The sequence below is a fragment of the Notamacropus eugenii genome, chromosome 5 (assembly GCF_028372415.1).
Source record: "Notamacropus eugenii isolate mMacEug1 chromosome 5, mMacEug1.pri_v2, whole genome shotgun sequence".
In the NCBI taxonomy this organism is placed as follows: Eukaryota; Metazoa; Chordata; class Mammalia; order Diprotodontia; family Macropodidae; genus Notamacropus; species Notamacropus eugenii.
Window position 1 is genome coordinate 398605665 of NC_092876.1, and position 15903 is coordinate 398621567.

Sequence of the window (15903 nt, forward strand, 5' to 3'; positions counted from 1 at the left end):
AAATCCCCTTAAGCTAAGAAAGGGAGGAGGGGAAGGAAAAGAGGAAAGAGAGGAGAGAGACAGCTAGAGCGTCATAATTAGGATTACTTATCTAATATGCAAAGCAGCTCCCAGTGTCCCTTTGGGGCTTTCATATCTACTATGAGTTCCCATTAGAGCAAGGGAAGAGTGAGGGAATCCTAGGAAAAAGAGAAGAAAAACACCACACACACACACATACACATATACACATACACACACACAAACAAACACGCACACACACACACACAATGGAATGAATCAAGTCTTCCCTTTCAGCAAACATCTAGCTGCCATGGAGTTTGTGAGGGGGAAAAATGTAAATGACTTTTTTTTTAAAAGACTAAGCAGAATTGTATATCAAATGCCATTATTTTATTCCCAGTTTTAATCACTAGCTCCTCCTTGCAATGGCCTAGAACACTTATTGCAATAGAAGAAATTTCTACACTATGATTAGTGTACATCAGAGGTTGGGGGTGGGGGGTTGGAGGTAGAGGGAAGAGGGAATCAGCAGGGAGGGAACAGACTATAAGAGGGGAGAGAGAGACAGTCATGTGTTGGGGGGCGGGGGAGGGTTAAAGCATAGTTTAATAACTCCAATCTCAGTCACTTTTTTCATATGTATTATATGTGCGAGTCCATAGTACAGCATAATGTGTCATAATTTGGCCGCCAATTCTGACAGCCCTGCTTGACTTGGGCATTAAATCATTGCCCCGAGGAATTCTCATTCTGGAAATTCCTGATGGTAGGACTGTCATCTCCTCCCACACATTACCTATCATTTTTGACATGATTGGATCAAAATTAGTCAGTACATTTAGATGTAAATTAGAGACATCCAAGAATAATAATGAGCACAAAAATATGGCTCTATGTAATTGACACAGCAACAGCTTAGTACAGTCTTCTACCACGTCCTGGAGATTATTAACACAATGATAACAAAAGTATTGTATCAAAAAAGTGAGAAAACTTTTTTGAGGGGCATATTTAACTAAGCCTTAAATCCCAAATAAGTCTATAATGTTAGCTCATCCTGCAGTTATATCAACCAAACGGCCCCAAATAGAGAAAGAGACATAACTGGCCTCTTGCAAAGCGTGCATGAGCCCTAGCGTCTTGCCTGTGTTAATATACTTTAGGTCTTTCTTTTCCATTCTTCTTGGATTCATTTTTACACAGGATTTTTATTCAAGAAAAAGGGAAATGAAGCCCTGGTTTCTTAGCAAAGGAGTCAGTGGCAGATAAGTTCTGACACTGGGCATCTTCTCAGGATTAGTTTTCTATAAAGGGAAAAAAATCTAGGCTTGGCTAGTCATACGAAAGAGTTTAGCATGCCTAGAAGCACCCACCTCTATGATGTCCTCTATCAGCCCTTTTTTATCCCTTCCTTTGGTGGACAAGATCTACTTTTTCCTTAGAAGTTCCCACTGGAATCTCCACTGCATGAGATATTATCTATGCTTTGTCCTAAAAGCATCATCCAAAATGGCTCCTCTTCTTGCTACTTTGCCCTGTCTTACCACAGAAGTATAGAGGGCATTTCCCCCTAACACAAATCTATAGACTCTAGCAACCAAAAGGGACACCCAGTTCAGCCCCTGCCTTCAGGCAAGACAGGTATCTAGGTGTATACAGCTCAAAAGGCCTCAGGGTGGAAGGCCCTAAAGAAACATCTATCAATTGACATATAACTAGCCTGAAATTGGTTAATTAATTTTTTTTAATTTTTATTTTTTATCTCAAAATTATTTTTATTTTTATTATTATTTTTTAAATTTTATTTATTTTTAAAATTATTTTTAAAATCTAATTTCCTATTTTGTATATATAGCATATTTTTAGTGCTCAGGAAAAAAAACACCCAAGGGATTAAAAAAAAATCAAGCAACAATGACTTAAAATATCTCTTATTCTTATTCAGAGATCCCCAATAAAATTGACAACATAGTCTTGAGGGAAAACAGGGTAAAAATAATTTTCCTACAGAACCCCAGCCATATTATATTGAAGCCCCTCTTCTGAAATTGAGGCAAATCCCAGTTCAATTTGACATGCAGTGGTAATAAAGGGCACGTGTGTTACATTTTTTTGTTTTATAAGCTAGTCTAGCAGGCTTAAATTAAATTAGGTAATTAATGCTTATTTAGCTTGTCACAAGTGTTTAGGACAGCATTCTGATAAATGAACGTGTAATTAAACATATGAACTATTCGGTGCTCAGATTTTATCTTTCTTATATAGTGTTTGGCTAAGTGTCGGAACATATGTGGCCATAAGACATGCTTCGAAGAGTAGGTCAAGAGAAAAATATACAGCTGGAGTTAATAGGATTGGCTGTACCTTGTATCAATGACTGGTCTAACTAGGACAAGGTGAAAACCCGCCTCCAGCTTTATTGAGGCAGGAAGGCAGAGTGTGTGTGTTTATCATCCCCTAGTGAGCTGAAATCCATAAGCAAAATAATCTTATGTTGTTATAAATAGAGCAATTCAAAAAGCCATCTGCAATAAGCAAAAGATGATAGGCTGTATCTTCCTCCTATTTCTTTGGCAAAATAAACAAAGAAAAAGAGAGAGAGAAAGAAAGAAAAGAAAGAGAGAAAGAAAGAAAGAAAGAAAGAAAGAAAGAAAGAAAGAAAGAAAGAAAGAAAGAAAGAAAGAAAGAAAGAAAGAAAGAAAGAAAGAAAGAAAGAAAGACAGGAAGGAAGAAAGGAAGGAAGGAAAGAAGGAAGGAAGGAAGGAAGGAAGGAAGGAAGGAAGGAAGGAAGGAAGGAAGGAAGGAAGGAAGGAAGGAAGGAAGGAAGGAAGGAAGGAAGGAAGGAAAGAAGGGAGAGAGGGAGAGAGGGAGAGAGGAAGACAGAGACAGAAAGAGACACACAGAGACAGAGACAGACAAAGACAGAGGAAGAAAGAAACTCGGGAATTTTAGACCTTTATGGTAGGATTCAACTGTAGTTTCTTCTTATATATACCTTTTGCTAAAAGTTATATGTTCAATAGAAAAGTTCACTGTCTTACCATGATCTACTTTCATAATTCAAGAAGTTAGCAGACAAAAAGCACCATGAGATATTCACATCTACACTATCCTCCATATCCCAGGATTCAGTGACACTGTACCATAGAGCTGATGCACTGATACACCCCAGCGTTACAATAGTGAGAAACATACATAAAGACTGAATTGTCTTGATTCTTTCCAGATGTACAACGACTATGCCAACCTAGAGGTCTCACATTCCAATCGTGGCACCCATTACAGAGCGCTTCACTAATTTCTTTCAAGGACTGTGCCCTAAAAGCCACTCAAAAATGAGAGAGTCATGAGCCTCTTTAATACAGGATGACCAAAACAAGCAGTAAATGTCTCCCCAAACTGGCATTTGTGATCACCGAGCTGAAAAAATCACAGAAGTCCTTTTTATGCAAGGCTTTCTTCTACAGGGTCTTTTCAGTTCTGAGAATTCTCAGCTTAGATTCTCAGTCTTTCTCTTTCTTTTCTAATAAGATAAATTTTCTTCTCTTAAACATGTGGTCAAATCCTTAGGAGGAAAATTAAAACTAAAAGAAGAGAGCGGTACATGACTAAGAGGGTACACGAACATGTTGTAGGTACTCCCTCCAGCCCTTGAGATGATGGGGCTAATAAAATTTAAATGGGTTTAAATTGTCACTTCAGGAAGAGAGATGCTGGTCTTGGTGTTTTGAGTTATCACAACACTGATTGTTGACATTCCCCAAAATCTATTGCAACATGGGGAGTCAAATTTGTTGGCTAGTGTCATTCTGCAGAAGTCTGTCACTGTGTTAATGCACAGATTTGATAGATTTTGGAAAAATGTCATTGTATATCCAGTCTTCAAGCCCCCTCTTTTTGCAGCAAGTATTATGAAACTTAACTATTTGAGTGGCTCAGGACATACAGTGTCCTTCTAATGAAAGGGAACTTGTATGATCCTAGGACAAGCAAACTGAAGTGCATCCTGACAGTACCTTGACAATGATGGAAATTCCATAAAAGGCCTCTGGCAAGGAGGACATGTGGAGCCCTTGCTACTTTGGGCTTATTAGAAAATCTTGGTTTTTCTGGCCAGGCTTCAAAGCTCTATAAATACATTACCATTAGTAAGAATAAAAAGGCATGCCAATAATCACAGAAATTTTTGAAAAATAGTCTGCTTGGAAATCATTCACACTGTGAATTATAGTTTCTGGTGTTTCACCTTTGTATTGCCATTTCCATGGACAATTGGATAAAATGCCAACGTCATTCCTTTTAAAGGTTTATTGATGTGGATTCTTGCTACTGTTCAGCAGTCATGACCTCTTTGACATCATAGTTATAACTACAGCAGCCAATTATGATGTCACCATCCCCAGACCATAGCTTCAAGCAGCAAATGAGACTCAGCCAGGGAAGAAAACCCCCTGACCCTGCTGCAGCCAAGGCTCTCAAAAGGACCCCGATGATAGGTGCTGGGGGCAGTACAGGCTTGTGTTCCTTTCTCTCTGTAGTGCTGCTTTGAATGTAAAAGTCCAGGGATGAAAGAAAGTGGGTGCTAGTCTACTCATCCCTCCAGGACCAACCAGCTCAGACTTCCACTCGGCCACCGATTTCAGCAACAGAAAAATTCCTGAAGCCTGACAGATCACTTGGGCTCTCCTCTGTAATATAAAAGAAGTCTCTTTTAATGTGATACTTCAATAGAGTTTAATCATTTTCTCATACTCTCATCAAATCATACTCTCAGTCCCATTTTTTCCACATACAAGTAGAATTTGGGGGCTTGTGAACAGGAATTCCTGTTCCTTGAACTCCTTGTTCAGCAGTTGAAACAAGAGTTTCAAGGAATACTTGGTTCTGTTTTAGGTTCTACATCTTAAGAGAGACCTGAAGGTCGTGGAGAAACTGTAGATAAAAGCCTTGGAAATAATTAAAGTAAAAAAATTAGGAAATCTATGAGGGAAAGCTAAGTGAACTAAAACTACTTTATGCTGGAGATAAGAAGGCTGATAGATGACCAATTTAGTGAGTTATATTCAAAGACAATGAGTATTTCTTAAGTGCCTGTCACGAGGTACTGAGCACTGTGCTGGGTGCTGGAGATGCCAAGACAAAAATGAAACTTCCCCTGACCTCAAGAAGCCTATATTTTATGAAATCTGTTTGTTGATTTGTCATGTGATCAACAAGCATTTACTGAACACTTCTCAAATGTCAGGTACTGTTCTAAGTGCTAGAGATATAAAGAAAGGCAAAAATTGTCCTCTCTTAAAGGAGATCACGCTGTAATAGTAGAGAATAATATATAAATTAATAGACATGAGATATACAAGACCAGCAGGTGGCACACTGAATAGAGCACCTGGCCTGGAGTCAGGAAGATCCGAGTTCAAATCCAGCCTCAGACACTTGCTAGCTGTGGAAGCCTGGACAAGTCACTTGACCTTGTTTACCTCAGTTTCTTCATCTGTGTTAAATGCTTTAGAAATATTATTTTATGAGAAAGGAAGCAGGACTAGTTCCTGCTTGGGCAAGAGTTTGTTCACTGAATTTGTCTCAAGTCAGAATTAACAGTCCTGATGGCTTTCAGTGGCACTAATGTTTCTCTGTATTTGGACAAGGCAAATCATCTGATCCTCTTGTAGATCATAGGATAGTAGCTAGGTGGCACAAAGCATAGGTTGCAGGGCTCAGAGGCAGGAAGACCTAAGTTCAAATCTGACCTTGGACACTTACCACCTCTGTAACTTTGTGTTTCCTCATCTGTAAAATGGAGATGAAAAGAGTACCTGTGTATACTCCTGGATTGTTGTTTGCTTTGCAAATCTTAAAGCAAATTAGATTAGATTTCACTTGATTAGAGATGGAACAATCTCTAAGATCATCTAGTCCAGAGGTTCCCAAACTTATTTGGTCTATCACTCCCTTTTCAAAAAAGAAAATTACTCAGTGCCTCCCTGGAAATCTATTTTCTTTAACCCTTTGATAAATTTTTTTTAATTTGCTTCATTTCAAAAAATATAAAAATATTTTTAAATGACACATTTTAAATTTAATAATTCATTGTAAATTTGTGAGGGGGCTTTCTGCATTGAAATTTTGATGATGCAAAATTGTGTCATGTAACCCTATAGTATTATATTGTAAACAAATCATTGCATGCATATACTTCTGCCAATGCATGCTGGACTTCCCGACAATGCACTACATGCTCACCTGCCAACACTTGCTTGTTAAAACCCTGTTGACAGACTTGACCACTGATCAGTTATAACTTGCATTTTGTGTATTTATCTGCAAAATAATGTAATCGCTACAACTCTAACTCTGTTACACAGCAGATGAAACATACAAAAGGGTTTTCAAAATTTTCTTATCTTTTTTCCTTATGCTTCCACCACCCCCTTATTTTTATTCAATGCCTCCCAATTGCACCAAAGGCTACTACCGTCACCCCTGTATCGGTCCAGTGCTCCCCAGGGGTCAGTATCACTCACTTTGGGAACCCATGAATTCTCATTCATCAGAATGAATTAATTAAAAAGTTTTTATTAAATGCTTCTCTATCAGGCATTGTGCTTTATGATGCATGTAGGTTTGGGATTTTTAACCTTCAGTGTGCAAGTAGATTCCAGGGGGTCTATGAACTTCGATGGGAAAAAATACATTTTAATATCAATATTATTAGTTTCCTTTGTAATTATATGCATTTTGCTTTATACATTTGAAAAGACCATTCTGAGAAGGGGTCCATAGGTTTTGCCAGACTGCCAGGTTTGAAACGTAGGTATTACCTTCAGTTCATCACTATCTCTTACCTCCCATATTCAATCTGTTCTCAAGGCCTGCGGATTTCACCTTTGCAACATTTCTTGAGTATGTCTACTTCTCTTTGACAACATCATTGCTCTAGTACAGACTTATCTCCTCATTCCTGGACTAATGCAACAGACTACTGGTTGATTGACCTGCCACAAATCTCTCCCCACTCCAATCCTGCCTCCACTGAATGCCCAAGTGATTTTCCGAAGGCACAGGTCCAATCAGGTTAACACCATTCAATAAGCTCAAGTGGTCCCCTAGTATCTCCAGAATCCAAAATAAAATCATCTGTTTGACATTTAAAGTCCTTTATAACCTAGCTCCCCACATACACCTTCCCAGTCTTCTTACACTTTCTGCCCCTGCTCCTACCATTCTCTTTCATCCACTAACACTGCCCTCCTTGTTATTTCTCACATAAAGCACTCCATCTCTCAGCTCTGGGCATTTTCATTGCTGTCTCCCATGCTTTGAATTCTCTCCTCCCTCATTTCTGCCTCCTGGCCTCTCTGGCTTCCTTCAAGTCCCAGCTCAAAATCCTACCTCCTACAGGAAGCCTTTTCCAATCTCTTTTAATTCAATTGCTTTTCTTCTGTTAATTATTTCCTATCTATGCTATGTATCCTGTCTGTTTGTACATGGTTGTTATAAGTTATATCCCCCTACCACTCCCACCACCCCACAAGCTCCTTGAGGGCAGGAAGTATCTTTTGCCTTTTTTTTGGAACTGAAGCAGTTGGCACAGTGATTGGCACATGAATGTTTATTGAATGACTGCCAGAGGCTTCCATGACACAAAAAAATGTCTCATAATCCCTGAATGAGACCAAATCCATTATTTCACAAATAAAAAAACTGAAGTCCACAAGGTTAAATGGCTTAATATCTGCATACTACAAAAATACATAATGGATGTTTTCCTCAGTGTTATGTAGCATCCTTAAAGAGGATTGGGGGTTGGGGATGGCAGTATCTAAGTTCTTCACAATTGACTCCAGCCCCCCACCTCCTACCATGATGTTTCCTCAAGTGCAGGGGCTGGTCCCTGTACTCCAGTTAACAGTCAAATCAGCTTTTAAAAAGGGAATGCTTACTTCAAAAGTTATAATCACAAATAAACAAACTTATTCCCTCAATGCATGAGATAATGCCCCTCCCCATACCACCTCAGTCTCTGGGGAAGGGAAGGAGATAAGTTCAAAGTTTAGCTCAGTTCCTATAGAGTACATAGTCCCAGTTCCAAGTCAAAAAGCTTCCCTTGGGCATGTTTCCAGCATCCTGGTATCTCTAAGCTTCCCTTCCAGGCTGGCCAGTTGCACTATCCCAACCACAATCATGATACCAAGGTCACCCTGGCACTCAACTCTTGGTACCTGAAACTGAAGAGAACGAACGACGTAGAATAGATATCCCTGGCTTGTTTCTCAGAACTGTGGTAAAAAGGGAGGGGAAAAGAGGTATCCGCCCTCCTAGATCTTGTTCTTATTCCTGAGTTGTAGGTGAACCATGATCTTCACCCTCTGGAAGCAGGAAGAAAGAGCCCACACAAAGGAGAGAGACTGTCCCAGGCTGGCCATTTTCAAGATACAGTCTGTTCTGCCTACATAACCAATCAAAGGATGCTACCTAGGATATCAAAGGATGCTTCTTCCATCTAGGTGGGAGAAGACACAAACTGCCTCTTATTTTTGGCAATAGAGGCATGTTCCAAAGACTTTTTCACACAAGCATTTATTAAGTACCTACAGTGGTCTTTGCCAGCTCTGTGTTAGGCACCGAGGGCACAAAGGCGAAACAAGCAACAGTGTCAACTCCTCCAGGATCATCCACTCTATTGGCACCCACAGAGCCTTCAGTCAGCATGAGTTCAGGAAAGAGAAAACCAGAGGTCAGGTTTTAAGATAAATTTTCACTTTAAAATATTTACCTTACCATGTAACGCAGGCTTTCAAAGTGCTTCCATACACATAATTTATCTGTATTTTTTGTGCCTTTTGTATATAATGGGGTGGTCCATCTTATATTAAAAAACATATTCCATTTTGGTAAATAAAGTATTTCATATGCTTTGCATGACTGCACATATGTATAACCTATATCAAATTGCTTACTTTCTCAATGGGGGGAGAAGGAGGGAAAAAATTTGTAACTCAAATTTTTTAAATGAATGTTAAAAATTGTTTTTACATGAAATTGGGGAAAATAAAATATTAAATAATTAAAAAGTAAAGTATTTCAAAAATCTAAGGTTGGATCTGTATTGATAGCCCTCATTGATCTCTTTTGAAATCCTACAGAATTCATAACCACACCACACAATTTAGCACTCAATTATATACTTTCTTATATTGTTCATTAACGTTTCAGGTGAGTTCATCTTGTTTTCCCAATTGCACTAAAGCTTCTTGTAAAGAGAGAGTGATTCTATTTCTGTATCCCTGACAATGCCAAGTGCAGTGCTTAGCACACAATAAACTCTCCAAAAATACTTGCTGATTGATTGGCACATGGTTTTAAATCTCAAGGTATTCAAAAACTACACTTTTCACTTTTCATCTCACTCTTTCATGTCAAGTGGAAAGAATCTGAAATATACTGCTCCAAGATTAGCTCTGCTGTGAGGGACTACATTTGCTTCCACAGACACCTCAAAGAAAAGATTGGTGGCACTTTGAGGAGAGATTCAAGGTGGGAGGAGATGAGTTGAATGGTAAAAAGTCATAGTATGACTTCTTATCTACAGCTTAGAAAATTAAAATCACTCAAAGGATGATTGCTCCAGTCAAGTTACAAGACTGTGTTCATTTCCTGAGTGTTAGGTTCTCCTTTTTGAAGCACATGCACTCTTTTTCAGGTAGAAATCAGAGCTAATGACAAAGTCCTTGCTAGCGATGAAAAGGATATAAGGAGAACACTTCTAGCTATTCTATTTAGAATCTAATATGAAAAGAATCACGTATGACTAGAATGAAGGTAATTGACTGAGCATAACTTAATATTTTATTCAGCACTATCCTTGTAATAGCTAACATATAGTTTTTTGTAGTTGTTTTTAGTTATTTCCGATTCCTCATGATCCCATTTGGGGTTTTCTTGGCAAAGATACTGAAGTGGTTTGCCATTTCCTTCTCCAGCTCACTTTACAGATGAAGAAACTGAGGCAAACAGGGTTAAGTGACTTACCCAGGGTCATACAGCTAGTAAGTATCTAAAGCTATCCTCCAGAAGAGGATTGAGTCTTCCTGACTCAAGGTCCAGCTGTGCCACCCACCTGCCGCAAAATCAAAACAAGATAATGATGTAAGATATTGGGGTTAGGAAAGATCCACGTTCAAAATCTGTTCCATATGCTTAGTAGTTGTGTGACCCTGAGCAAGTTATTTCACATCTCTTTGCCTCAGTTTCTTTATCTGTAAAATTGAGATAGTAATAACATCTACCTCATCGCGATAGCTTATGGAAAGTGTTTTCTTTGCATGATTTAAAGCCAACTGTTAATATAAAAATTTATGTAAACAATTACTATGCAGGCTGCATGCCCATGGCTCCTCCCAGGTATGCAGTCCTAGGAATACATCAGTACTATTCTGGTAAATGTCTGAAAACTGGCTGTCCAAAGCTACAGAATCCACTTTTAAGTTTAATTCACATTATTCACACTTCCTCCACTGATTTACTAAGTCTAAAAATCAACAAGACAATAAATCAAACCCTGATATGTAGTATTTGACTATTTCCTAGGCATGAGTGCACACAGTGAGAATTTAGTGATCAACCTACATACATGACAAGCCCTGCATACAACAAATCTTGGAGTTCCCAAAAGCAACTCAGATGCTTGGATTCAGCTGCTCTCACCAAGCATCAACAGGCATCTCTAATGAGATCTTTTTCATTCATGTTTCTTTAAAATGGCCAAAAAGGTACTGAGACAGAAAAGAGCATACTAGCCTAGCATTAATCAAGGCAGCAAATCTTTATCTACATAGCATTATAACCAGGTCTGTGATCAATGCTGGGACCAAGGGCAATGAATTTAGGAGCTAGGCAGATCCAAAGCAGGGTATTAGAAGGAGAGGCAAACAAAAGATGAAATAAGTAATGAGATATAGATAGATATTAGGACTAAGAAGCTAGTTTCAAGTCCTTGAAAGTTAGAAGCTCAATTGCTAGAGACTGTGCAAAGAAGCAAGTTAAGGACCCAGGCAATGAAACACAAAACTCGGAAATGTTCATCGACGTTGGGCTACTAGGTGAATGTTTAGTCACAATGGAATTAAGCAAGGTCCCACTTTCTGAAAATTATGTCCAGTGGGAAAATGTAACCAACAGGGAGAGGGATGTGACTGAGTTTTTGAACTACTAACTCATGCCTAATTAGGGTCCTTTATATTTCCCCATGTAAGGACAAGATGGTCCTAGAGTCTAAGTCAGAGATGAAGAAGAGAGCAAGAGTGAAGTGGCCACAGCATTGAAAATTAGAGGGCAGAGAACAACAAATTTGGGGTGTCAGTCAGAGCTTCAATGAGAGGCCCTTTTGAGGAATGTGGCTCTCAGGTTCAACAAACAAATTTTCCCATTTTCTTCCCTAACACCCAGGGAAATATATCCATCTCTAAAGGAAATATTTTAGCCTGGCACCAATAATCAAATCATGGATTTTACCCCACACCTATCAGATTGGCTAATATGACCCCAAAAAAGGCAAATGATAAATACTGAAGGGGATATGGAAAAATTGGGACACTAATACACTGATGCTAGAGTTGTGAACTGATCTAACCATTCTGGAGAGCAACTTGGAACTATACCCAAAGGGTTATATAACTGTGCATATGCTTTGATCCAGCAATACCACTGTTATGTCTATATCCTGAAAAGATAAAAAAAAGAAAAAAGACCTATTTATACAAAAATATTTATTGCAGCTCTTTTTTGTGGTGGCTAATTATTGAAAATCAACTGGGGAATGACTGAACAAGCTACAGTATATGATTGTAAAGGAACCTTATTGTGCTATAAGAAACGACAACTAGGATGGTTTCAGAAAACCTAGAAAGACTTACATGAATTGATGCAGGATGAAGTGAGCAGAACCAGAACATTATATACAGTAACAGCAATATAATACAATGAAGCATTGTGAACAACCTAGCTATTCTCAGTAATACAACAATCCAAGGAATCTCAAAGGACTCATGGTGAAGCATGATATCTGTCTTCAAAGAAAGAATTCATGTTGTCTGAATACAGGATGAAGCAAGCTGTTTTTCTTCTTTCCTTCTCTCTTTCCTTCCTTCTTCCCTTTATCTTTTATTCAATTCTTCTTGTACAAAATGACTAATTTAGAAATGTTTTACATGATTGCGCATGTATAACCTATGTCAGATTGCTTGTCATGTCAAGGAGGGAAGAGGGGAAAGAGGGAGAAAAGGATAGAATTTGGAACTCAAACCTTTATTTTTAAAAAGTGCTTTAACATGTAATTGGGGGAAAATAACATACAAAAAAGCATTTACTGAGTTTCCATGAAATTGTGAGTTATTAAGATGGAAGTTATAGTGAATGATAAGTATGTCTGATCTAAACTTTGTATGTCCTTCAGGTTGTATCATAGTGATGTGCGCACAGTAGGTATTTAATAAATATTTAGTTGACTTGAATATCAGCCATTTAGAGTTCATGTGAATTTAAGTCAATGAATTATTCATTACCACTCTCAAGGCATTTTCATCCTCATTTCTAATAATGCTTTGAAAACTTTCCAAGGGGCAGAGACAACTTCTCCAAGGGTGGAGAAAAAGAAGCAATTCACCTGAACTCTCCTCAAAACCTTTCCAAACACCTTTTTAAAATGTCATGAAATAGTTCCTGAAGCAGCGGAACCCACAAAAGGATGAGATGAAATAATTTTCCAGTCAAAGGCAACTTAGAAGGTCATCAGGAAAGGTCTGTCACATTAGAGCGAGAGAGGAGCACAGCCCAGCATAGACCACACCAGTACGGCCTTGGCCTCAGCAAACAGGAAGCAGACTTTGGGAGCCAAAGAGGGAATAACATACATACTCAATTTGGTAGAGAAATTTATTTTACCCTACAGACAAGTAGGAGGGGAAGGGGGGATGGAAGAAAGAGAAAGAGTGTGACAGAAGGGAGGGCAGATTGGAGGAGGCAGTAGTCAGAAGCAATACACTTTTGAGGAGGGACAGGGTGAAAGAAGAAAGATTAGAAAAAAGGGGGGATATGATAGAGGGAAATACAGTTAGCAATAGTAACTGTGGAAAATATTTCGAAGTAAGTTTCTCTGATAAAGGCTGCATTTCTCAAACACATAGAGGACTGAGTCAAAATTATAAAAATAAGAGTCATTCCCAAAATGATAAATGATCAATAGATATCAATAGTTTTCAGATGAAATAATCACAGCTATAGATAGCCATATAAAAAATGCTCTAATTCACTACTGATCAGAGAAATGCAAATTAAAATGATTCTGAGACACTTTCTCATATGTATTATATTAGCTAATAGGAAAGAAAAGAAAAATGACAAATGTTGGAGGGAATGTGGGAAAAATGGGACATTAATGCATTGTTGGTGGAATTGTAAACTGATGCAATCATTCTGTAGAGTAATTTGGAACTATGCCCAAAGGATTGTAAAATCATGCATACTCTTTGACCTAGCAATATAATTGGGGGAACCTATATGAACAAAATTGTTTATAGCAGGCCTTTTCTGGTGTCAAAAAATTGGAAATTGAGGGAATGGCTGAACAAATTGTGGTGTGTGATTATGGTGGAATACTACTGTGCTATAAAAAATGATGAGCAGGATGTTCAAATAACCTGTTAAGACTTACACAAGCTGATGCAAAGTGAAATATACTGCGTACAAAGTAATAGCAACGTTGTAAAATGATCAGCTGTGAATGACTTAACTATTCTTAATAATGCAGTGATCGAAGGCAACTTTGAAGGACTTATGATGAAAAATGCTGTCCATCCCCAGAGAAAGAATTGATGATGTCTGAATGCAGATTGAAGCATATTTTTTTAACTTTTTTTGTTTTTCTTGGGGTTTTTTATTTTTTGGTCTATGTTTTCTTTCATAACATGACTATTATGGAAATGTTTTGCATGACTAGAGTTGTATAACTTATAGCAAGTTGCTTGCCTTCTCAATAAGGGGGGATGGATATGGATAGAGGAAGAGAGAATTTGGAACTCAAAGTTTTTAAGACAAATGTTAAAAATTGTTTTTACATGTAACTGGAGGAAAACAATATACTCAATAAATTTTTAAAAAAGGAAAAACTTTCCTCCTCTCCCACATCTGCAGAGGGTGAGGGATGTTAAGCCTCCAAATCACAATGGCACTTAAGTACCATCTACTCCAATTGGAAGATTGTCCCTGGGGCTAGCAAATGGAACAGCTTTCTGTTGTCTGATAATACCTACAGCCCCGCTGTCAAAATTCCTCAACTCCAATCACCTGCTACTGCTTTCTAACACTAAAGGATGTCACACACCTACTTGTTCCCTCTTTCAACCTTGAGCCAGTCCAATCTTCTCTCTGGGTCTTAGTTTCATTTTCTATTAAAGGAAGGAGGCAGAATAGATGACTTCTAAAGATCCTTTTGAACATTAAACTTCTTTAAGTCTAAATATATATATTATCATTCTCTTTGTAAGCATATAATGTTAAAATGAACAAATAAGGTCCTTGTACTCAGGAGCTTAGAGTCAAAATCCATTAGACTGAGTACAGACTCACAGGAATGAATTTTATATCAAATACTAAGGTTAATTGGGAAAAGATTTAAGAAAAAATAAAAGCTGCTGCCTCAAAACCCTTTTAGTTTTCTAAAACCTGCTACTGACATTTTAATGACTACATTCGTGCATTTTTCAAATGGTTGAGATTCTTAAATGCTGCGACCCATTTTGGAATAGCTCAGATTGGAAGGGACTTGGTTACCCAAACATTTCAGGAGAAAGGCAAAATAAAATACGATCGCAATTTGTCTTGTACTTTATTCTACTCATATATGGTAATTTCTGGGTGAAATGCAGGACATAATCCAAGTAAAAGCTTAAAACAGTATGAAGACCTGCAAAGAAAGGGTTGGAGCGGAAAGCCTCATCGTGTAGTAAAAGGTGGCTTTTGAAATATTTGGACAATTTTAAATCAGCAACAGAAGCTCCAGATTTTAGTGAAACAAAATTGCCTTGTGGATCAAAAATCAACATTTGCTTCAGAGGTCTGCAAGAAGAAGACAGGATATTTGCAGCATCTCTAACCACTACTATGGGGATGAGAACAGAAAGTCCCCATGGAAAACCTGTATGGAAAATAGTCAGGAAAATTCATAATCATTACCAAGCCCTGGACGATGCTTCTTGTGGTAAACAATGTAAGTAGTCATGACACACTAACGATCATTGGCAGCGACTGGGTCAGCGCTTCTCAATACCACATGCCCCACCATAAACATGGCTTCTCCTCTGATAACTAAGGACAGGAGCACCCAGCAATACTTGGGGTTTGGCAAAACATCACAAGTTCATTTTCAAAGGCTAGAGTTTGCCAAAACCCTTAAATGCATTTTGCCAAACACTTTCCCCCTTAATTTTTTAAACCTAGGTCTTTTAATCACAATTTCATCTCATATGTTTCTCATTCATTTACACTTAGCTCATCCAAATGTTTTCTCAGAACTATCTGATGTCCAGGAAGCCACATGAGTCCTTTCCAAAAGCCTTTCCCCACTAAACCAAGAATGTGACTCTTACCATCATTAAAAGGAACATGAATTGAAGAATTTGAAGCAGGACCTGGGAAACGTGTGAGTCCTTAACTTGAGGTTTGCATCCTCCCATTCTTACCAGCACTGATTTACCATATTTTTCATGATCTGAGTCCATATAGCAAAGGGAAAAGCAAAGGAAATGATCTCCTCTGGTGGCATCTCAATTTTATACACTTTTCCTAAGCAAAAAAATGTAGAAGAGCACTCTGAATCTTTTCATTACAAAATATATCCCAACA